The sequence below is a fragment of the Chinchilla lanigera genome, unplaced genomic scaffold (assembly GCF_000276665.1).
Source record: "Chinchilla lanigera isolate Chin_1 unplaced genomic scaffold, ChiLan1.0 scaffold00020, whole genome shotgun sequence".
NCBI lineage: Eukaryota > Metazoa > Chordata > Mammalia > Rodentia > Chinchillidae > Chinchilla > Chinchilla lanigera.
Window position 1 is genome coordinate 26,589,335 of NW_004955421.1, and position 26,531 is coordinate 26,615,865.

Genomic DNA, 26,531 nt, shown 5'->3' on the forward strand with positions numbered 1-26,531 from the left:
AAAATTTCCTCTGAATCTTGGCACCCAGTGACCCCACCTCTCCTCCATGACTACTGGTCTCATTTACATCAGCAGAAATTAATTTTGCTTATACCGGAACTTCATAGCTGCTAAAAGAAACCTCATATATTGTTGTATAGCTGGTTCTTTCACTAAATGCAATATCTTTAAGAAGCACCTATTTTCTTGAATGTATCATCCATTTGCTTATTTTTACTGCTAGATACTATGCCAATTGAGGAAAGTACCAAATTTCTTTGTCAATCCATCTGTAAAACACTTTCTTATTCCCAGTTCCTGACTATTTTGTATCAGTTAATTATGAATGTTAAATGTAATTCTTTGGATACTATGTGGCTTCAGTTTTCTGAGGTCAGTTCTCGGAAGCTGAGTTATTGAACAATCTCATAAACATTCCTTTGCTTACCGGAACACTTGCACTGCTCCTTTCTTTTCTGGTAACATCCATGCTGGACTTCATCGCACAATTTGCATCACACCCACTTCATAAATTAACTACAGAAGTGTTCTGTCCTCTAGTTTGAAAGCAGGGGATGTAAAAGGAGGCTTATTCACTTATTAGGACTCACCAGTGTATTCAAGTTGGAGTCCTCTTGGCAGGAAGATATATTTTTACAATTGAATTACTTTATTAAGTAAAGAGTTTTCAGGACTTCAAGATCTTCTGTCAATTTTGGTAAACTGAGTTTTAAACAAATTAGTTTATTTTTATCTAATTTATTTATGGCTTTAAATTATATATACTATCCTCATAGTCCTTTTTTTCTTATTCTTAAAAGATCTGGAGGATATGTGGTGATACCGCCCATTTATTCTTGACGTCATGTTTCTTTTCTCCATCTTCAGATTCATGAATAGTTACTTCATGGCCCAGGATATCATATATCTGTGACTGTTGCCTGGGTACTGGAAAAGAAAGGGCATTCTGGAGTTACAGGGTATGATGCCTGTGGGCAGGTCTATATCCTTACTGACTTCCCACTTAGTTGATCATTCTTTTTCACAGAGCAGAGTAAAATGCATTTTGCTTCATATTTTAAGGTACTTTTATTAGCCAATAAGTTTAGAATTTAAGATTGCTATATTTTCCTATTAGCTTTATTCTTTTAGTGGTATAAAAATTCTCCTTTTATCTCTAGTAATATTTCTTAACATCTTAGTTTTATCTAAATTTAGCATTTCATTGCTTAAATGTTTACATGAGCAAAGTTTAATTACAATTGAATTAACTTTTCTGATTGCTGTTCTTTTATTGTAAAACTGGATGTGTCTTTACATTTTACAGTGAATCTTTAGTAGATTATATTTTATTAGATCTTACATTTTTTAAAGTTTAATAATCTCTGCTTTTTCATTGGTACACTTGGTTCATTTATTTTTAATGCATTAATTTGCATTTGGTGGTGTTTCCGCTTATTTTCTATCTGTGTTATCTATTGTCATCTTGCTGTTTCTCTTCTGCTGCCTTCTCATGTATTCTCATATCTAGGTAAAAATGCGAGTTGTTGTGGATTCATCGGTAGTAATTAGTCTGGCCAGCACTCTTTTTTTTTTTAAGAGTGTCGAGCTTTGTTTTAACAGAATGTGCCTTTGCTAGTATCTCTCTCCTGATGAGGTTAGATTTTTCTTGAAGGCTACATAACTCTTCAGACATGTTTTTCCTCCTAAGGTATCACCTTGTTGATTGATCATCTGGATGCCCTGGATATTAGCAAGGTCTTTACATTCTAATTTGGCCAGTTTTTCAGGTCTGTGAAATCTTACCTTCACTCTCAGTCTCGTTAGCAGCTACTCTCTGCTAAGCAATGTTCAACTACACACACACAGGCTTTAAACAAGCACCTTCAGGAAACTCATGCATACTCAGGATATCCCCTCTCCATTGCTTCCTCTTTTCTGGTGACCTGCCCTGAAAATCCCAGCTATTTCAGGAAACTTGAACCCTTTGCTTCCTCTTTTCAGTGAGAGCATAATGCTCCGCTTCAGCTGTACCCCTCTGTGCAACAGCTGGGGCTCCCTCCCTAGAGGGGGGTTAGAAGTGAATGCTGGATTTAACCTATGTGTTTCCATTGTCTCAGGAAACACTGCCTTGAGCTTCATATGACCAAGTTCATGTATGATACTCCGTTATTTATCCATACTAGAATGTGAATTCTCCATCTTGTTATAGGGGCAGGATTGGACATTGAAGTCTCCTTTCAAAATGCTGCTCTCTTTATCTTCGTCATACCTCTGTGTAGGATTTATTCCCCTTGTTCATGTTAGAGGTGATGTACAATGGCTCATAAAGTGTGCTCTCATGTTTCTCATTAGAAAATATCTGGGGAATTTTCACATGTCCCCTCAGATATATTCTGTTTCATAGAATAGGCTTGGGTTTCAGTTCCAGAAGTGCACTGTGGGTCCAGACTTTCTTGATCCTAATGTATCATATTGGGGTTGAAATTAATTACCATTTTAATTAATTTAAGTTGTTCTAGCTAACATTGCTTAACATTCCTATATTTTATATTTCAGTGGTATGTTGTAATTTTCTCCAAGAACACCCTGTGTATTTGTTGGGTCTATTCTTCCAAGCTTCATAACGGTGTTCCTTGTACATAGAAGTTTTTGTTTTCCACTAAATCTCATATTTATTGCCAAGGAATAGGAATATGATACAAAGAACTATGTCATCTCATAAATGTTCTATATAGATAAGAAATTAGCATCTGAAAGTAGAAAAGACAAATCATTGAATCTCTCTTCCTTCACAAAATGTCTCCAAAAATGTGAACACCAAGGATAATCTAAGTCACTCTTCTTTTTTCTGACTCTAGTGGGAATGCTTCTGAATTTCAATATTAGAGTGATGCTTATCATAAATTTTGGGTAAGTGACATTTTGTATATTAAGAAAGTATTGTTCTATCAATGTTTTTACTTATGAATTGATTTAAAATCTGTTTGGGTTGCTCCATTCCAGGCACTAGAGATACAACAATTGATTCATTTGAAGGCTATTGTTTACTTCTTTATTCTCCTTGAGTGTGGTTATTTCAACTACTTTCATTTCCCTGGTCCTTTCATCGCAAACTCAGTTTCTTGTCTCTCTTCAGAAGGCTACACAGATGAGACCTTGCCTTGGCGTCGTGTTCTGCCCCTCCTCGTAGAGCAGCAACAATGCCCTCTGCGTTTGCCTGTTCTTCACTTCCTCACACTCCTCTCTCTGTCGCAATCATCGAACTTGTCTCTGCTCCACTAGTCTGGGTCAGCATTGAGTCTTGTTCTCAGTTGTACCATTAGTGAGCGGGAAAGTCTCTCGAATAAATTAGGATTCACATTGTTTAATCAATTAGTTAATTGCTTACTGTACTTTTTTATTAGGTTTTAGCACTGAGATGAAACATGTGATTGCCTTTTTTTAGGCTAAAGTTCTATTCACCTTAAGCTCTGATATGAAAAGCTGGGCCCATTTGTCACCTGTATTTGGCCCATTGTTCTAGTCAGCTTTTCAGCACTGTGACCAAATACCTGATGTACAGAAGTTAGAGAAGAAAAGGTTTATTTTGTCTCCTCATTTCAGAGGCTTCAGTCCATGGTTGGACAGCTGTAAATCAGAAGCCATACGGTGGAGGGCGTGCGGGAGGGAAGCTGTTTACTCCACAGTAGTTCAGTTGCTAAGAGCAAGGGAAGAGCCTGAGAGGAACAGGCCTGGGACTGGATATATTCCCCCTGGGTCACAGCCCCACGACCCAGCAGCTACACTCATAAGTGTGCTTTACTAATCATCTAGACATTTCCCCAACCAGTCAAGTTGACTATCAGAATTAATCATCACATCCATTGCATATAAAATACAAATGTTTGTGTTGAGAAAGCTCTCTGTTTAAAAGATGAAAACGAAATTCCAGCTTTCTGACTCCAAGAATATACAACTTATAGAACCCTTTTGGACACTGAATTTGATTCCTGATGTTCTTTTGTGTTGTATGCTTATTTTTCACTTCTTCTCCAAAATATTAATTATACTTTCTATTATCTAATTATGTTTTCCTGTAAACTACCTTAAATCCCTTTCAATCAAGCAAGGTGAAATATTTTCAGGGTAACATATTATTGAAGTAATGTTTGCCATTTTAATCTATTTTAAATGCTGCTGGCAGACTTGTCTTCCAACAATACATAAATAATTATGCGATGCAACTGTTTCAAATACTTCAGTGGGTTTTCTTGTTCTAGGGCAAAATACAAACTTCTTAGAAAGTTGCATGTGACTCTCATGGAGCCTTTCTCAGTACTGGTGTGTTCACTCACGCGTATCATGTCTGCATTTGGCTGATTTCTAAAGTATGAATAAGTAAATCTCTGTGACAACATATTGGCTAACCCTTCTACCAAAATAATGAGTTTGAAAATAGATACTTTTTTTGTTCTTTTTGTGTGTGTTTTGTTCACAATGATATTTCTTGAAAACTATTTGAAAGGACTGAAAATGCCAAGAAGTTAATGTCATCCTGTAAAAAATAGAGAGTAAGCAAGGACAATAAAATATAACTATGGATTATTCAGATTTTGCCTAAAGAAATAAATAATCAAACATTTAGCATTCTATGTTTTATTCAGCCAACTGGTATATAAGCACTATCTGGGTGGTAAAGATAACTCAGTGTCCAGGAAAACCACACCTGAAATGTCCATTTGAAGGGATTTAACTTAAATGAAAGTAACAAATCATTTCAGGAAAACTAAAAACTACTTTCAGAATGCAAATCTAATCTTTTCCTTTGATTGTTTTCCTCAAGGAAAGGAATTAGAGTAGTCTCATTATCCATGGGACGTGTGTTAAGAACCCTAGTGGACGCCTAAAACCACGCAGAGTACTAAGCCCTGCATGTAGTATGATTTTTCTCCGTATTAATGCTTATCATAAGGTTTAACTTATAAATTAGACACAATAAGAATAATACTAATGATAACTGATTATAAAACAGAATAACTATATTAGATTAATAAAAGCTACATAACAGTTCTGCATATTTCATTTATTGACTTTTACAGTCAGTATTTTCAGACACTAATGACTGAACTACTGACACTATTAAAAACCAAACCATGGACAAGCTAGCTGAAAATGGGTGAGGTAATTTGAAATGATATTTCAATTGTATGTCAGTTCTGATAAATACAAAAAATCATGGCTTGAAAAAAATAGCTATGCCCTAAAAAGAACTTCCTTGCCAGTGGCTTGAAAAGAAATTCTAAGTTTTAGAATGAAAAGCTATATTCCTTTTCTGACGTACCAAAATAGCAAGTCATTTAATTCTGTCTTACTAACAATATCAGAAAACAGAAGCTATGTCAATGAGCATTTTACAGAGCATCTGTGGGATTGGGCAGACTATCCCTCCTTTTAAAGCATTTGATAAAAGACTCAGATTTAAGCAAATTCGTAAGCAACAATTAAAAGTAAGGCCCTGAAAGAAGAACAATATAGTACCAGTTTAGACCACCAACAATAACTGCATGGTACCCCACTTGAAGCAATGCTAAACATATTTACATGTCTGATCTCTGAGATGCTAAAAATATATGATACTGTACTGCAAATTCAGGTACTTAGGTGTCCACAAAACACTTCCTCGGTGTATCAGGTTGACATAACATTTCTCCTTTGAAATTACATGCAAACGTATTGATTGCTAAATTGAATTCCATGAACTGGCAAGAGGCAGCTATGTATCATGTGTATGTGTATTTGTTATCATCTCTGAAATATCAATACTTCTTTTTTATGTTCTCTGCACAATTCTAACAGCCCGTTTTATCAAGTAATGGGGGTTTTTATGAAATATTCTAGTTCTTTGTATCTGCCTTAGGAATTCTCTACTTTTCCCTGGTTTACAGTGTTCTTTCCCTATATCATGCATGTTTAGATAATGATAGATTGGGTTGAGCGTTCATGGATCCATTTATCCACCACAAATCCTACAGGAATATGCTGTTTATCTATTTGGCCCACTCTTGCATGGACTGCTTTGTGTTTCAGAACTGAATTCAATCTAAAAGCATAGTTTATCTGTCATTTGTTTTCATGTCTCTGTAGGAAAATTGTGATGAGATGGAATTCTCCTAATGGAATTCAACATATCTTGGTGACTTTTGTTCTAAATCACATTTCAGTTTCTGCTTTGAGATCTTCATAAGCTGAATACCTACGGTAAAGTTGTCCACTATTCTATTTCCCTTCCTTCTCAAAGAAATGTTGGTGGAAATATTGAAATTAGAACTGCTTTGCCTGTGTTTGTACATTTAAAAAACTCAAATTAAACTTACTTTTACAAATTTAATAAAATTGGTTCAACACTACAGTTATAGTTTTAAGAAAAAGCAACCCATGAGTCCAGTAGTACACCATTTTTGTGACAGAATTGAGGTCAGTACCTCCTAGATTTCAGGTTTGTAGAGGTTAATCATGATAGCTAAAAAGTTGTTCAAAAGTGGACAATTTTTCTGAATTGTATTAAAGTAAAAAGTTATCGTATATTGACTACTGTCATTGTTAACACATCAGGGCCACCGTATGTCATGCCCTGAGCAGAGGGGCAAAAAAAGAAAACAATAAAACCACAGTGAAGACAGTTGATTTGGAGTGAGAGAAACATTTATCAGGAAATGATAAAGGTACTTTAATATATATGAGAAATTTGAAAATGGTATTTCATGTAACAGATTAAAGTTCATTAATTGGATATATTTTGTTTTATAAAATGAGTTAGTATTTCCTGTGTGACATTACAACTATTCAAAGAATTTTTCTGAAATACCTGTCCTATAAATTTGTCCAATGTGTTTCCTTAAAACACATTTCTGTGGTTTGAAAGCCACTTGAATGTGTATCACTACACAGAATTCAGGAATTTATTGTTGACCTGTTTTTTTGTTTTTTTGTTTTGGCGTGGCTACAGATACACAGTGTATAACCTGATCTCCCCAGCACAAAGTAGGTATTTCTGAAGTAACAGATTCAATGACTGCTAGAATCCTGTGCTTTACACATTTACTAAACCTGAGTTGACCTTACTGAAACAAAAATGTTCCTTGTCTAGAGTTCAAAGTCAAGATTTTTCATTTGATTAATATTCTAGTAATAGAACTCAGTGAGCATTAGTGATCATAAAATGTTCTTTCTTATTCATTTAAAGGAGACATACCAAATATAAATCAATGACTGCTACTCTGTGTATTTGTGTATTACTTAGGATGTCCTAATTATGTTATATTATTCACCATTATATCAAAGTAATTAATATCAGCATATTACTCATAAATATTTATAATCATAAAGTAAGATACCAATTTTTAAAGCCAATATCTTTTTTCAATTCTTTATGTATATTTTTCTCTCTAGAACTTTTCCTTGAAAAGGAAAAGACTGAAGAAAAACCACTTGAAATTACAGAATGCTTCAGGAAAACAAAATCTCCCATCAATTAAATCTTTTGAAAAATCTATGCATAACACTTTCCAAGCCAAGACACGGGATGGTTTTATTGCATTTTATGCTGTGACAAAGTACCATAATTAGCACATTGCTGTAATCTACCACTGTTTCATTACAGCTGATTGCCTAACTACCTAGGAAGTTAACATGAGTATTTGACCTGCCTTATTTTTCTCCACCATGGCTGTTAGTGGGAATTGAGCAAAGGCATTCACTGCTGGCAGTGTTAGAAATAATCCTGATAAAGGGTATAATACACGGAAAACACATAGCTTTGCTCTTTGCCTTCTCAGCCCCTCCCATTTTTAATTGGTTTGTTTTTGTGATGAGACCTCAACTGACAGAACAAATAGCTGGTATTCAGCGAAATTCTTACCAATTTAGAAAACTAAATCATGTTTATTTAATTTATACTGTTAATTATTTCTCTTTGGAAAGTCTGACTTTGAAAAGTGAAACGCATCAAAACAGCCCATGCCTGACTGTAAGGGATTCTAAAAGTAATGCACAAATAGTCAAGTCCACTTAAATAGCTTGAGATAGGGATGAAGAAAACAGTTGTTAAAAATGTGAAAATTGTCCAGCAAAAGCAGATTAAACACTATCATGTGGTCAGAAGTAACTTCCTTTCATGACTTCAGCCAGCGGCAAAGAACCAAGTACAATTATATCTTTCACTCCTAAGCACCCTGCCCTCAACAATGTGACCTGACATCACGCTCATCACGATACTCCTATGTTGCAATAGTAAGACCCAAGGACAGCCCATCCTCTGACAGCAGAAGCAGCGTTACAGCTCTTATGAAAGAAGGCTGGAGATCACGAGACAAACAGTAGATGACCCATTTAACTTGGAGGCTTGGGATAGTTTCAGTACCAAATAGAACATGACTTCCTCATTTGAGGAAAAAAAAGCCGTGAGAAAAGCGTTTACCAAAAATTCTGTGCAAGCAATTTACATGCTGACAATGAGTTTTATTATCTTTCATAATTCCTCTGCTAAAAACTAGCGTTATGCTGTATATTAAGTAACCAGTTTTATTCTTGCTAAAATTAAAGGACTTTGCTAGAGGTGACACTTTAAATTTGTGATGCAGACCAAGTCTATCTCTGACATCGTTAGTTATTTGCCCAGTTCATGAATATTCAGAAAAACTTTTTGGATCTGTTGTGGAGACTTTTTAGTTGCAATATTTCCCTCTTTCTTAGAGGTTTCTGGTGCTTTACAGCAACTTCTTGCTAGACACTCTTTCACCTGAATTACTATCAGCATTTTAGGCTAAAAAAAACACCAGGAAGCTGTAGAAGCCCTAGAAATTTGAGTATTTACATCACAATATTCCTAGAAATGTCAGTGTTTGAAGAAACAGACAGGAGAGAATGAGTTTTGGAGCAGGGGACAAAGATGGTAAGGAATTCTAAGGTTGGCACTAAACAAATTATAATAGTGGTGAAACAGTTATTAATACTAATAGTAATTAGATTGTTTAAATGGAATTTTAAAACCCATACAGTAACCAGACCTCCATCCTCTGACAGCAGAAGTGTCAGTTCAAATGGTGGGGAACTGCGTGTAAAAACCTCAAGTAGAAAATGCAGAATACCTTTCCACCGGTGATTTTTAGTTGTCAGGACAAGTGAGACCCAAACAGCCGTCAGAATGGTCCCCGCGTGCTTGTTGCCTTTTTTGTTTGCACAGCAGCTGTCAGTTCCAGCCTTGCAGGTAGTGGAACCCAGCGGGAAGAAGGGGCGGGACCCAGCCATGCAGCCTGAACTGAGAGCAAATTTAAATTACTGAGCCTTTTTTTTCCCTTTTTTATTTTTCTACTCTGCGACAAACTGAAAAGATTCCAGCACGCTAATTTAACCACCCTGCTTCTTCTTCTTCTTTGCCTTTTTTTTCCCCCGTCTCCCTGCTTCCGGGATAATTAAAAGAGAAACCTGTAAAGGCAACATTCCTGCGAGCGAGTTGGTGCTGCAACGTGCTGGTAAGAAAATGAATTTAATTTTTTATCCTTTTTTTTTTTTTTTTTTGGCTTTTCGTTTTTTTAAGAGCTGAAGGCTTTGTCTGTCTATGCAGTCATAAGCGTGGCTTCCCTGCCGTGTGGGGTTAGCATGTAATGAAAAGGTGTAATTGTCTGATATATGACCTTCGCGTCATACTTCTAATGGGTAATAACAGCGTTCCTGTCTATTCTGATGATGCTTCTCTCTGCAAATTGACTATTTGCCCAGTTGCAGCAGGACTAAGACTACCGCACTATTACAGTGAGTTGTTGATTGAGATTGGAGTTTCAGTGTCCTGTCAGAAAGAATTCTCCAGTTTCTTCAAGTTCCTGCCTCACAGGGGGTGTTATTGGTTTTAATAGCACCCTTCCAGTTCATAACTGGTTTGCTGTTTACTCCCCAAACAGGAAGTACAAGGATGAAACTTTTTCTTAGCAACACTGTAATTACCGCAGACTTCCTCAGTCCAGATAATGAAAGAGACTTAAATGAGTGCTTGGCAAAGTTATTTTAATCCCTTTCATCTGTAACTAGCCGGGAGTTCATTAGACAGTCAGCTCTGGAGAACCTACATCATTTGGGTACCTTGTGCTTGAGATGCCAACTTTACTCTTTAAAAAGACAAATTTTAATTCAACTCAATTAAATTCAACAAGTATTTCTGTACACTCTGCCTGGAACCGCTGCAGAGAATGCCCTTGCCTGTTATTCTTTGGGGAGGGGGCTGAAATGAGATGGTGTAAATATTTTGGAACCAGCTTTTCTTACTGCCTTTAGAACTAGCCAGGTCATTTAAGATACTCCAAAATGCAGAACTCCTCGCTATATGACGAAGTTCTCAAGGTGAAATTTCCTACAACCAATGTATTCCTATTCCTTCTGTGCATGTGAATTTTGCTTGTATTGATTTGCAGTTATAGCTAGTATCTTTTGCATCGAATCTTACTATTTTGTAAAGAAAAAATACAATTATTATTACTACTGTATACCAAACGTGTCATTTAAGAATTTATCCATGGGGCAAACTTTGATCTTATCCGGATTCTAGCGTCAGAAGCTAGAATACACATGGCAAGGTTTGGACTTCTTAATGAATCTATTCTGATTTTGGTCAAGAAATTCAGGAATAAGGATTTTCCTTTCTTTTTTGTTTTTTTCCAAGTTTGCTTTTAAATGTACATATGGCACATCAAGAAATTTATTTGGCTGTTTTCCATTGCTCCTTGTGAAGTGTTGTAGATTCAGTTTTTAGTAGATAAGTAGAAAATTAAGAGGAGGTTTTCAAAAAGAGAATGCAGTTACCCAATATCCATTAAACCTTTTTCTAAGGAAAAACTTTCCTATGGAGGTTTGAAGGTTGTATGCCATTTGCATCTTACAGAGAATGTGGCGTTCCATACACTAGTGACACTTGGCCCCTGGTCTCTGTAGCCATTCCATCTAACTGTGTCATTTCTACACTTAACAGCTCTGAACCTTGCCTCTCGTGGGTCCTCACCGATGCCCTTCAGATCACTTGAAATGTCTAAAAAGACCTTGGAACATTAGAAAATGTCAATTGTTAAAATAATTTCTGCCTTTTTACAACAAGAGAAAGTGCTGTGGATTTAATAGTTCATTTAAAAAATCTGTTCTTATCCACCAGCAACTGTCTATTAGCACCATTTCAGTTATAATTGGAATAAATTGTTGCCCAGTAACAAGCAACTAACTCCACAGCGACTTTCCATAGAATCGGTGACGAGAATAGCTACAAAGAGCTAAATGCAAGTCAAATCACAACACACGTATTTCCTTTATCATTTTACCTTTCTCAAATTTTTGATTCAAGGTGCCTCCTTTTGCAAATTTTTAATTGACCAAAATAATGTATAAAAAGTAAAGACCAGTAGATCTTCCAAAATTTTTATTTCTGACTCAGAATAAGAATAGGAGAGATTAAGCACAACCTTGCTGACTACTGGTGTTAACAAGATTCTGAGCTAGCAGCACCATTACATGTGAAGAGCTGCCATTATCTCTTGCAGAACGTAATGTAAAATTATGGGTTTCACTGTAGGACTCTGTCATTTGAACTAGTAATCAGTCCATAATTCTATAGATTGCTGGAGTTAAAATGATGCTTTCCTCCATTAATGAAATATTGAATAACACTGAAATTACATTTACCCTATCCATTTTTTTCAATAGCTAAAAAACCAGTAATAGCCCCAAGTCTTGATACCTAAGTATATATAACATCGGAATGCCTTCTTTTTCTTCTTCTTCACTTGCTGAAATGCTATGACATTACACTTTCCAGAACAAAATTATTTAACAATAGTTCTGCATTTTGCATTAGCTCTTGTGGAGTCTAAGAATGGTATCGCCTTATACAATTTCACATATGCTGAAATAAAAAATACCACTGAAGAGAGCACACATTGTTGGTTTTCACACAGACAGACAGACAGAATTCCTCTGATGCCCAAATGTAAATATAAAGGCAAGGCGAAAGTATAAGAATTGCTTTCTGAAAGGTGTTGCCCGACACTGGCGCAATTCACTATAAATATCTACTAGAATCAACTATGAGACAGGCAATATGGCAGAGCTTATGGGAAAGAAATATGAAAACGCCATAGCTTGGTCATCAAGGGAATTACAAGGTAGTGGAATTTCTACTGATACATTAGCAAAAGTAATTTGATTAAAGATAAGCTTAGCACTGCTATGGTCAAGAATAATGTATTACTGCCGACCTCCTGCAGCTGACATATTGTTCACTTCCCAGAGTGGCTTCTGTCCTTTTCCTATATCGTATTATTATTGATACGGGCACAGTTAACACTTGTGTATATTTAAAGTATAAAAGAAAAGAATCCAGAGCTCTGAATTTTCTTTTAGGAGATTTCAACCTCATCCCTAGTCACCCACTGGTCTTGTTGCTTCATCTTTTGTCTCCTCATCCTTATAAAAAGGAAACGATCTCTCCAGTTAGACCTGCGGTCTAAACAAAAGCCAAGAGAATGATCAATTAATAAGCTTGCAAATCCCAACTTCTGCATTTATGCTGAGCTGATGTGTAGTTACACCCTCCACTTCGTTTTTCTCATTTTTTACTCTTTGCTCTGCATTGACATGGTGAAGTCCAGAGGACCACAGAGAAAAGTTGTCACAGAACAGTATGTGTATATTTAAAAATGCTGTTCCAGAGGGGCTGGGGATTTAGTTCAGTGGCACAGCACCTGCCTGGCAGGACCAAGGTTGTGAATTCGATTCCTGGTACTGGAAACACAAACAAACAAACAAGTGAATAAATAAATAAATGAAAAATGCTGTTCCAGCATCTATTGGAACCCTTCTTATGTGTGACCCAAGGCAAAAAGAAAAAGGAGAATCTCCCTCTTTTTAAGGAAATTCATATAGTCTTACCTTTTTAATGTATGTTGAAAGTAGTATATATATATATACCTGTAGAATATATATATATACCTGTAGAATCGCTATGACAGTCAAGGAGCAAAAAGTTGCTTTGTATCCTGTGAGGTTGACCATTTCTTCCACATCCAGCTTTTAGATTTTCTTTCTGTCTCTGTAGAGCACTTCACAGTGCATAAAATGTTGTTTGGATATAATCACACGGTACACTTTTTTGGGTCCAACTTCTTTTACCTAGCCAAGGCCTTTGAGGTTCTCATATATGGTTGCTTTCATCAGCTGGTCTTTTTATTGCTAAGCAGCGCATCATTGTGTGGAGAAATCACATTCTTTCATCCATTCGCCTATTGATAGACACTTGGCAGGTCTCCCTGGAGACACTCTTATGACCTAAGCTGTGTGACCGTTCCTGTACAAGTTCCTGTGTGTGCAGAGGTGTGCATATCAGAAAGATAACTAGAGGTGAAAGTGTTGAGGCGTATGGTAGGTGCATGTTTAACCACACTTTAAAAAACGCAGCAGTGTTCCACAGAAACTGTAATGTTTTATGCCTCCACCAGTCACGTCTGAGAGCTCCAGGTACTGGACGTCCTTCCGACAGTCGGTTTCCCATTGCCAGTATTTTCAGCCTTAGCCATTCTAGTGAATCTGTGGTAACGTCACACTGGGACTTTAAGGAGCATTTCCCTGAGAACAAATAAAGTTGATTCTTTTGATGAACTCATTCACTTATGATGAAGTGTCTGTTCAAATTTTCATCCATTTTGCATTGTTGTCTGGGCATTCTCTTGTTATTCAGTTATAGGAGCTTTTTTTATATTCTGGACAGACGTTTCTTTTCACATATATGCATGGAAAATGTTTTTCCCAGTATAGTTTTTTTTTTTTTTTTTCTGTGCTTTTTTCAGATAGTGTCTTTCAAGGAGAGTTTTATTTTATTTGGACAAATTCAAATTATCAACATAGTGCATAACCCACATAAATGGTTTTCTTTTACGGTTCATACTTTTTTGCCTTGTCTAAGAAATCTTTGCCTACTGTAAAACAAAAATTTTCCTAGAAGTTTTATAGTTTCAGTTTTTATTAAGAGACCTATGGTATATTTTGAGTTCACTTTATGTTTGTATAAAATTAACTTTAACCTTCAAATTTTTTTTCTAGCTTCTCTCACTTAGAAGGATCCTTTGGGATTCACACATATGGTTTTTTACAACTAAGAAGTATTTCATCATATGGATAAACCACATAAGTAGTAGACAATCCATTACTAATTTAACAGTGGATAAATCATTACTAAAAACACTATTGTCCTCCATTTGATTTCTTTAGACCATCTAAAATTAAATTAATGGTACATGCTTTGGTCATTTTCAAAAATCTTTATACCATTCATTTATGTGTCTATTGTTCCATTAATTTTATATTGTATTGATTAATGTAGGTGGATGGCATCTTGACAACAGGTAAAATAAATTCTCCAAATTTGTTTTTCCTTTTAGTAATAGTTTGGCTATTTTAAGTCACTCTCATTCCCAAACAAATTTTAAAAGTGCCTTGCAAATATATACCCCAACAAAAGCCCTGTTAAAATCTTATTAGAATTACATTGAGTACATAGTTCAATTTGTGTAACTGATACTTGAAATATATTAAGTCTTCCAACCATAAGTAGTTGTTTAATTGTTCTCTATCAATTTAGGACTTCTTTAATTTTTTTCAAGCAATGAATTGTAGTTTTTGATACACGTTTCATTATTTTTGTTAAATTTATCCCTAGGTATAAAATTTTGGGGGTGTTATTTAAGTACAGTTGTATTTTTTATTTCATTTTCCAAGTGTTTGTATTTATTACATAAAAGCCATTTATTTTTATGTAATAATCTCTTAAAGTGTGCTACCCTTACAAATTCACTTGTTAGTTCCAGTGAACATTATTGATACATATTTTTGGGAGCTTCTTAAGTATAACATATCCTGGATCAAAAGACCTCTTCTGAGCCGGGCGTGGTGGTACACACCTGTAATCCCAGCACTTGGGAGGCTGAGGCAGGGGGATTGTTGTGAGTTCAAGGCCAGCCTGTTCTACAAAGTCAGTTAAAGACCAGCCTGAACTGCATAGTGAGACCCCCAAAATAAGGCCCCTTCCTTACTAAATCCTCTTTTATCTGAAATATCTTGAACTTTTAATAAAATGTTAAGTAGAAATTATGAAAAAAACTATAATTTGCATGTTGCCAATCTTAGGTAAATATATTCAGTCTCCTACCCCAGAATATGAGGGGTTTGAGTGCATACCCTTTCTCACAAAAGCAGTCCTCCTTGTGTTCCTGACTTGCGGAGGCTTTTACAATGGAAGCGTGTTACCATTGTTTGTGTTGATGACTTGATTTGCTAGCGTTTTATTCAAGGACGTCTGTGTCTATATTTATGAGAAACAGCAGTTGACGTCTTTCTTCTTTGTAACATCTGCTGTGGTATCTGACTAATGCTGCTTTTATGAAATGGGTTGAGAAGCACTTTTCCTGCTTTGTTTTGTGATATATTTGGTGTAGGATCACTATCCTTTCGTTTTCCTAAATGTTTGGTGGAATTTACCAGCAGCTATTTGGCCCTGGAGTTTTCTTTGAGGGAAGACTGTTAATTGCAAATTCAATTTCACTTATAGACATGGGTTTCTGCTTCTACCATAACAAATTTCTATAAACTTGCTTATTTAACTAATGCAACTGTATTGTTTCATAGTTCCTTGAGTAGAAGTCTAATGCACGTCACATGTAAAAGATCAATGCATCTGCCGGGTTGCATCCCTTTAAGAGTCTTGAGGAGAGGTTCACTTCTTTATACAGCAGTTGTGTAACTGGGACCCCTGTTCCTCTGCAGGTTTTCAGCTAAGAGCCATTTCCGATGTGTAGAGTCACCCACACCTTCCTTGGCTTCCGGTCTCCCTTCTCAGCCTTCAAATCCAGTGTGGCTGGCTCAAGTCTCCCTCACACTTCCAATCCCAACCCTTTCTTCTCTCTCTCTTTAGGCCAACTGAGAAGGTTTTCCCACGTGTACAGACCGTGAGCACCTAGTGGGTCCACTTAGACACTTCATGATAATCTCCCTACCTCCAGCCTTGGGCCACCAGTCACATCTTCAAGTTTCTTTTTCCAAATATCGTCACATAGTTGAAGGTTTTGGAGCTTGGACCATGAACGTGTTTGGGTGTCTGTTTTTCTGCTTTCTATGGGAGAAGCTTAATAACTAATATTAGCCCTTTCTTCATTTTCTAATTTATACATTTAAAGCTGTAAATTTACCCTAATTAGCAATTTAACTCTTTCCCACAAATTTTATTATCATTATTATTCCATTCAAAATTGATTTTTAATCTATGGTGTCATTGCTTGCTTCTTTCTCCTCATGGAATATATATATATATATATATATATATATATATATATATAAACTTCTAGATTTTTAGGACAGTTTCCTAGAGGTTTAGCTCTTGCTAATTTTTAATTTACTTCTATACTTCTATTTTGGTCAGAGAATATACTCCCAAATGTATTTTATTTCTTTTCCAACATATTGCTTGTTTGGGTGAAAACTCTAAATGTACATAAAAATCATGTATACTCCACAATTATTTGATGCAGGTATTTGTTGTATAATTGCTACTTAAGTTGTTGGTGTCCTATGGTCTTCTATTTTTCTACTGATTTATTTTTCCTATTTATTCCTCATTTCTGAAAGTGGTAAAACCCTCCATCCATAATTGTACATTTGTCTATTTCTCTCATCACCTTCTCTTAGATTTTGCTCTATGTATTTTAAAGCTCTATTACACACATATGTGTATCTAAATATAGACTAGCTATCTATTACTACTATATTGACCTTTCATCCTCATGAAGTATCCTCTTTTCCCTAATAGCACTCTACTTATTTTTTTCTTTTCTCCTTTTGTAATAACCAAACATTTTTGAAAAATCCAACAACTTCTTTATTCATTTTCTAATTACAGCTCTCTGCATTATTTTTGTGATTGCCTTAAGAATTGTAATATGTATTTTAATCTCAATCTAATCAGAGTTAACATCATTAATATTTCATCTGTACATTTTCACTTATCCATCTTTTAAGCTTTATTTTCATATATATGATTTATATGCATTTATAAGCTTTTTGGTAAATTGTTTCACTATTTTTTTCTCAAAACAATCATTTAATTTTTAAAGAACTTAAGAGAAATATATATGTTCATGTAGCCTGAATTTCTTATTTTCCAGTGTTCGACATGTAATTCTACTGGTAATGAATTTTCTCACTTTCTATTTTTCTAAAAATGTTTTATTTTTACCTACCTTTTTTATTAAATACTTTTCCTTTGTCATTCCAATATTTTTGATCTCCACAATTTCTTTGGAGAAATCAAGAATAATATTCATCTCCGTTCTATTCATGGGCCTAGCCAGTGATTTCTAAATGTTTGTCAAAGTTTTCAGCTCTCAAAATTCCATTTTCTTTAGATTCATTTTTCTCTTCTGTTTTCTTAAATTTTCACTTGTGACATCATATTTCATTTAAGCTTTTGGACATATTTATAATCTTGGGATCAGTTTCTATTTACCATCTCTTCTCTTGTTTCTGGGTCACACATTTTCATTTTTGTCTAGTACTTTTTGGTTGTAAACTGGATATTGAAGACAATACATTGTTGTGACAGTTAATTCTGTGATGTCCTAAGAATCATGGCTATTTTATTCCATTAGTCAATTACTTTGCCTGGACACGACTGAATATATCTGGTCTGTGATATGCAGGCACGGACGTCTCTTCTGTCTGTTCCTGGGGCTTCCAAATGCTACTTTTATGAGCCTGAACTTCTGGAGGTCTTCCCCACGGCGCTGTGCTTTGGGAGCCAGGTGTTCCTCATTTTTGGAGCTTCATTTGTCCTATAAGTTCTCTACTGCTAGAAGTCTGTTTCTAAATCCAGAGGCCATGAACATATCCTCAGGATCTCACTTCTGACACTTGAACCCCTATGGCTGATGCTTCCTGCTGCCTGTGTTTTGTAAAATTGGGCAGTGTTTTCAGTTTAAAAAGCAGCACAATTATGTACCATGCCCCGTGCATCTTTTTATCTTTCAAAAATAGATTCACCTCTGACCTCTTCTTGCTTCAGCGTGGTGCTCCATAGAATCTCCTCTCTCTGTGTAAGGTTGTCTGTCCGCTGCGTGCTATGAGGTTTCCATTTCATTCCTTTTCTTGCTCATGGGATTTCATATTTACATTCCTTGCAGCTTTGGCATCTCTGAGTTCTGATTTCTGTCAACATTTTCTGACCAAGTTTCTGGTTTTCTACCATCATTTTCCACTGCTATAGCTATGTTGATTGGGAAACACACTGAGACCATCAACCTCCAACTTTAAGCTTTTATAAATGTATTTGTTTTGTTTAAGAATAAACCCAGAGCTTCTGTCTTTTTGGATGCCCCACCATCTTAAAATTATTAGGTTTTTGATATTTTATCCGATTTTTATAATTTGTTATCATTTGGAAGTGTTTGCAAACATTTATTTCCACTGCCATTCCTATGAATTCTTTGTGTAAATGTGCAATGTGTAGTTGTGTCTCATACATCACAGAAACTGTTTAAGAAGCACAAATAATTTTTTCCACAATAATTTTTATTAATTTTTCATGTGTGTCAATGTCTACCTCGCCATCTGCTTGCTATACTTTCTTATTAAATGGTTAATACAATAATATCTCACTCTCACTTAAAGAATTGAAGGCCCTGAATTTTACAAGCAGGGCTCTGAATGAAAGCACTTTCTGAGCTTTGCTCTGTGATGAAACAAACTGACACTATTTTGACCTCATACTTGAACATTTGCCAAGTCTCCACTGTTTGTTGACTTGGCTTCCAGTAATGGTCATAAGCACTGTATGCTGGCTTCATATAGAAGCACAGTGGACCCTTGTCTTACAAATTCAATGCACTCCCCAAGGCTGGTTATAACTCAAGTTGTCAGTGGCCCAGTGTTTCTCAGTTAATCCCATATGGGAAAGGATGTTGTACTGTTCCTTCCAGAACTTTGTAAGGGTTAAATCTGTATCTGAGACCACCTGGAAGCACAAGCAGCCAGCATTTGGGTCATAACTCAAGACTTTGGTTATAAGTTAAAACTAAAATACTGATCATAACCCAAGTTGTTCATATGTCAGGCTGGTCGTAACTCAAAGGCCCACGTAGGTAGCTAGATCACCATTTGTTCACTCTTCAACTTGGGCTTCAAACAGTGGCTAGGAGAGAAAAGTAAACACCACTGACAAAGAAATGGGGCAACAATAGTGCTATTTTTCCTCAAAATAAATGCTGTTTACAGTAGTAACTAGCAATATGCACAAATGTTCACTGTAGAGAGTAAGATATACACTCTGTATTCATAAGAACGCACGTCAGAGTGAAGCCTCTTCCCCCTGCAACCTACATGATAGGTTGGATTTTATCCCAGACTTCAAAAAAATATATTTAGTGTCAGTTGGTATTATCTCATGATGTCAATGTATTTGAAAATGATCCACTGCAGATGTAATTAGTTAATATCTTTAGTTAAGACAAATCCATAGTGCAGGGAGGTCAGGCCCGAACACAGTTATTTTTAAGATAGCCCCGTGAAGGCAGAGACCCACAGCGAGAGGCGTTGTGAAAACCGAAGACAGAGATCAGAGTTATGGAGCCACAAGCCAAGGAAGGCCGGAAACTGCCAGCACACGGCCAGAATTTAGAAAGAGGCAGAGAGGAATCCATTACGGGTTAGAAGGAGCACGGACTTGCAGACACTTTTGAGATTCTCACCTCCAGAACCATGATGCAGTGTATATTGTGGTATTCCACCACCCAGCTGTGATACATTTTATGGCACCTTTTATCTGATTGCCATTGCTAGACCTGCCTCAGCAAGCTTTAGTCAAAACATGACTTAACTCTGAGAATGAAGAATGAAACCTTGGTTAGAACAGCGTATGCCACAATGCGTCACCAGGATGTGTCACTGTTCTTGCTGTTCTTGTTGCGTCATCCCTTTAATGCAATGGTTGTGCCTACGTTTACGGTCATGTTTGTTACGCAGATCAAGGGGAATAATCATTAAGTCACTGAAAGAAGAACTTAGGTTCCATTAGACTAGATCATTTGCCTGGTATCACATGCCGAATTCTTGGAACAGCTGGAAAAAAAAGAGAACTACGACATTTTCTACTTCTAGCTAGTTCTTAAACTACATCTGAACACTTGTATATTAAATATTGGAATTTAAAACACTGATTCCTAACCATTAAAAAATTCCACATTTGAACTCAAAAAGCAGGACTTATATCTTGGAAAGCAATTTCTCGTTTGTTATTCTTGCTTTTGTAACAGTGCTGTTTCTTATGCAGTGATCAAGGAAGGCTTTTCTGAGAAAGCTAACAATTAGATTTCAGAGTAGTGTGAGGGAGGAAGTCGTGGGATAATCAGAGAAATAGCATCCAAGGGCAAAATGAAGCAGCACTGCAGCAAAAGAGAGTGCGTGAGCTCACGGGGGGAGAGGAATGGCAGTAAGAAGCATGTAGGAACGAGAAGGGACGGCATCTGGTCAGGAGACCTTGCAAACATTCTCTGTAAAGATCCAGAGAACAAACATTAGTACTTGTGGGAAGTACTTGGGGGAACCAGACCTATTCCCCTCATGGCCAAGAAGGGAAACAGAAAGAGACATTATAAAAATTACATGGAATTTTTATGTGACAACTGTTTCCAATGGAAGACCCGTTCGTGATTCCCAGCCTGTACAAACACGGGGATTGTCACGCGCAGCTGTGAGGCTCTGTGGGACACGCAGAGTACCACCGATAAACTCTCTGTACAAGGACGTCGTGGTGAAGGGCTGAACTGAGGTTTTTACTCTTTAAAGGTCACTGTGGCTGTTGTGTGTCCATCAAATGTGGAGGACAAACACAGGCCAGAAAGGAGTAGTTGTTACTGCTAGGAAGCAATGAAAAAGCCCAGAGTCAGATATTAGCTGTGGAAAGTTTTCAGGAAGATTCAGCCCTTAAGACATACTTTAAAAGTAGATCTGAAAGTGTTCAGTGGTGACCTGGGAGGGTGTTAAGAACATAGAGGTCACTAGGGTGACAACTTGTTTAGGAAACGGAGAAAAGGAAGATTGAGAAGATCCCAACCTTTGAATGTCTAATGCAGTTTTCCAAGAAACAATGGAAGGTTTTCTCATTGAAAAAGGCCTTATAATTCTTTTCTCATTGAAAAGAGCCTTATAATTCTGTGTGTGTGTGTGTGTGTGTGTGTGTGTGTGTGTGTGTGTGTTTGAGAGAGGGTCTTGCTATGCAGTTTAGGCTGGCCTTGAGCTCACTTTGTGGCCTGGGCTGATCTTGAACTTGCAACGATCCTCCTGCCTCAGCCTCCTGAGTGCTGGGGTTACAGGCATGTATCACTACGCCTAGTGATAACTCATGATTTGAATACGTATCTATGTTTATATTTCCAATGCCCTTTTTTATAAAAACATACAATGACATCCCTGTACATTTCACTGATCATTTCTTTAGTGCTCTAACTTTGTTAGGGCAGTTATCATGTGTCCTCTCTGAAAATGAAGCAACTGGAAAGAGAAACTAAAGCGCTTGTTTAGGATAAGGCAAGGGGTTCTCCAGGGTCTCATCTAGTCCTGCCCTGCCTGCCCTCTGGAACTTTGCATAGGACCCTTTCTACTCTATCTCCGCCTCACTCACATGGGTCCAGATGTAGGAAACAGGAAATGGTTATGGAGTTGTCAGTGTTCCAAGTCAGTTATTGGCAGCATTGTTCAAGCTCTTATGCTTGGCCACACAGAAAGGAGTAATAGAAAAGTAATGTCTCTTTCTGCTTCCAGATCACCCTTCAGGGTTCTGTCCTAATCTAGGAAGAAAGGAAAACGCAACTGGATAATTTGAGGGGCTCTTTCTAAGGGACAAGTGTTGACTGAATCCTTGTATTGTTAGAAGAAGGACAAAGAACACACTGTGTAATAATTAAAACATTTTGATCCCTAACTCATACTCAGTGTGTGTTGTCTTCATAGGTAATTTGAGGCTAACAAAAAGTCCTAGTTATTTAGCATTTTGTTCAGAGCCTCTCTGAGTTTTTTATGCATAAAAGGTTTAACTTTTAAATAACGAACTCTTAAACTCCCAATTTCAAGCAATTAAGAACGTGGAGTGCATTTTCTTTGAGTATTCAGACATGTCCTTCCTCTTACTCCTTTGTGCATTCCACTGTTAAGTGTTTAGTCTCTTCTCGGGTGATGGTTGACAATTCCTTTTTGTTTTGTACATGTCACTTCTGAGTCACTGCGGCCCCTGGTTCTGCTACCGTTAACTACAGATTGCTACTTTCCACTCCTGAGACTGCAGAGGTTTTGTTCTAAATACCCATTCCAAGGCAGAGACCTGGTTAGCAGAGCTTAGTAAGTAGTGATTAACAACCTGAGAAATACTCTCAACCATGAGAGTATCTTGGGTAAAAATCATGTCACTTCATTTGTTTTCATGTCACGCCACTCATGCTTACAAGGGAAGATTATTTATCATTCCACAGCTCTTACTTTCTGATTTAACTTTAATCAAACAGCCATTCTCCTCTACCTCACCCCAAATAGATCCAGTCACATGGCCTGAATTATTTAACTTTATGTTTACTGTCACAAAGACGTTTGAGAAGAAAGTTTGAGACAGAGGCAAAAGGCTAATTGAATGTAAACGTTGTCTCTTATTCCAAGCTGAGAACTCAGTATTATAATGTCTATTAACATCTGTGGGAATGAGAGATTCACTGGAAAAAAAAAAAAAAAAAAAACAAGTATCAAAGTAGTCCATATGGCTGTGGCTCTAATATCAATATTTGAAAGGTATCTATGCCCTCCACCTACTCTTAAATGTCTTTAACCCAAAGAATTTTATGGTAAATACAAGTCAGCACTAAATATGTTTGCTAATATGCAAATGTTTTAAAGTGTCATATGTCTTAATGCATAAGCAAGTCCATGGGGTGGGGGATGAAAGATTATTTCACATCAGACCATTAGCAGAGTATCTTTTTTCTAAAAAAAAAATGTCAAATCTTTGGAATATTTTCAGTCACATTTTTCTGGCTTTGTCTCAGTCCTCTGGTTTCTTGTGTGTGTCCTGTTCTTTACTCCGGTAGGAAACTGTCCTTGTGGCTCCCATTAACATTTCATGTTCAGATGCTCTTAGACCAGCCTACGGTCTGACACGTTTTCTCGGGGAAAGATCTTAACTGCTCTTGCTTTGGGTTCCTTTTGGGGATACCAGAGTTAAAAAGAAAAGCAGCATACCTTTAGTAAATCAAAAATATTATGAGGACAAACAAAGTAGCCTACTTGAAATTATTCTCACCTGGAAAAAAAGAAACTCCAGAAATTTAGGTCACTTAAAAATACTGTTTTTCATTTCCATAGCAGCCAACTCAAATATCTACATAAATGTAAGTAAAAGGGGACAGATAATTCAGAATACTTGACCTAGGGATTACTTACACTTTACTTTAAAATCAGGAAGTACAAGGTATGATCAAAATATACAGTGAATGCTTACATAGAAATTTAAAAATTTTTTACAGTTGAAGATGTATTGCCTTTAATTACCCTCAAGATATTTCCTTTCACTTCAAACAAATTTATCATATTGTTCTTGTTACTTTCCGAAGCAGTTCTGCCAGTCCTTTGCTTTAAGTGCTCTTTCACAGCTGTATCTCTGAATTTCATAACAGTTTCCATTCAAAATGTTTACGGCAATTTTTGTCAAGGAAAAATACCACACTGTATCCTCATCTACCAGTTCCCTTGATCTGGTGCCCTGAGACTTCTGACTTTTCTTTAAAATCAAAATTATCTGGGGCTGGGGATTTAGCTCAATGGCACAGCGCCTGCCTGGCAAGTGAAGGTCGCGAGTTCAATTCCTGGTACCGGAAGAAACCAAAAACCAAAACAAAACGATAAAGTCAAAATTATCATGAAAGGTAAACATGTTGAATTGCTTCAGGACGTTGAGGCAGCCACAATAGTGCAGCTGAGGGCACCACAAGAAAGGATTTCCAGAGCTGCTTCAGAAAGTGGCGAGACTGATGGGATAAGTGTGTTCAAAGTGTGGGGGTATTTTAAAGAATCTAATGGCACTGTGTTTTGCACTGAAATAATTTTTTTAATTTAAACTTTCACTCTATTTTTTGATCGCACCTCCTAGGTACATCGGTATCAGACCAGGGGGCTAAAAGCAGTGATGAGTTCTTTACTCCTCATTCTTAGGTTGGAACCCACATAGAAGTTTCAGCTGCATTCCTACATCATATTTCACAATGAAGCATACATTTAACATCTTATAAGGATGGTCCAGATAATGAAGGATTGAAAATACAGCTCTGATTTCTTCCGTCCTGGCACGGCCTCTGATTCAGGGCTTTTGCGTGCCTGCTGGAATACAGTGATGACTCCAGAAACCTTTCATCTCTCTGGTTTGCTCAGGCCATAGTCATAGGCAAGTAGGCAGAGACAGAGGGTCACCTGATGGGCAGTAAAACACCCAGTTCTGCACTTCCTCCTTTCTTAATTATAAACCTTATCAATCACAGTTCATCCTTACCATCTCCTAGCTTCTGGACCTAACAGTTTTCTGCTCTGAGCACTATTATTACATAATAACTAGAAAAAGTATATAGTGTTCACAGGCCCACAGTCCGCTTTTGTGTGACTCTCCAGCTACACATAGTTTCATCTTTTTAAGAGGAAAGAAAGAAAGAGCAAGTGGGAAACAAGAGGGTAACAGTGGAGACTATTTGGAACAGAACCACATGTGCATGCCTGCAGCTCCTAAAGTGATTATGCTTTGACCTTCAAGTTTGCCAACTCCCAAATGATAAGATTCATAGTATTTTAAAACTCTACAGCACAGAAATCTTTACATCCCTGATATTATTTTATGAAAAAGCTTAACAACTGTTCCCCAAGGAAAACAGGTTGCTCATGTAAAGCGTCCTCAGAGCACCTGTAGTATAATTTAATGACACAGATGTCAGTCTCTCTGAGGGGTTGGTTCTCTTTTCTTAGTTTTGAGTCATGACAAGCATCAATTAAAAATGTCACTGCATAAGAGGCTCTTTCTAAGCAATTTCTTACTTAGCATCCATAAAAAATGATGGTCATCAGCTTTTGTCTTCTGGCTGATAGAAGACTATTTCATGCAGCACATAAATTGCCTTAGCAGGTAAGCCAAGACTTGGTAGAAAAAGTAGACAAAAATTCTGTTTAGTTCTCAATTATATAATGAGTTTCCACCAGCAAAAAGCTGAAATCTGGCTAATATTAAGCTGTTTTATTTATTGAAAGTTACAACCTTGTTTATACTTTTTCATTACAAATTATGTTATCCATTTTGTACATTTAATTTGTGCTTAGTAAGATTCAAACATTTGGCAAAAATGGCCAATTTCAAAAAGAAATGTACACATTTCCCTTTATAGTATCTAAGCAATTGGGGCATTGTTACTATATCTAATTTTAGATTGGAAAAACAATGGTTTATAGATGATAAGACCCTCTGTAAATTTGCCGAAATCTAATAGTATAGTTATAGAAGTATTTAAAGGATTATTATCAGAGAAAATTATTTTTAACTGTATTTGGACTCATCATGAATACAGTGCATGAGAGAGAATGCTAAACAAATCATCAAATCAAAGTGACAGAAGTGGTGCTCATCAGAAACTGCTAGAAGAAGTCAGTAACTCTTGGGTACACTGGAAAAGGTTTGTCTTTGACCTCAGACCTTTCTGAAAACCAATTTCCATCATTTGGGCTGGGCTAATTTTGCTTTAAAAGCATTCACAGTGACGTGTTAACTAGGCAACAATAGGTATTTTTGTTAAGAAATAGTAACAGGATGAACGCACAAAGAGCAGGTTTGAAATCATTGGTTACGTTGGATGAGGCTTGATACAGTAGGAAGAGCCGCTTAGTCCTTCCTTTGCTCATGCTTCTAGTCCTCTTTGCCCTCTCTCATGATGCCACAGGGAGGCACAGGTACTGCCCCCATTCTTTACACTGATTGCTCTGCTCTTACCATCTAAGAGAGAGGCACTTCCTTTGACCTCAGTCATTACTAGCGACAATACATAGAGACTGATTCCTAAAGAGCTATGTTGGAACGAGGTAAACATTACTGCCGCTTCAGCAACTGTCCTAAGATTCTCACCACTGAAAACAGGCACAGAGCCCTGTTTACTCAAGGTATGTTGTGGGTGAAAGCTGTGATGAAGAACGTGAGGTATGAAGCAACACAGACCAAGATTCTAAATTCTAGATTTTCTAGGGGATCTTGGGCAAGCATTTAGTACTTCTAAGCTTCAGTGTTTTCACTTGGGAAATGGAGTATAAATATCTTCCTCAAGTATGTGTTAAATTTAAATATTCAGTATACCTTTTGATCACACTGCCATAAAGTATACAAAAGTATAAAGTATAATGGTTCCTTAATGGAAATTATTATTGCTGTGAGTCTC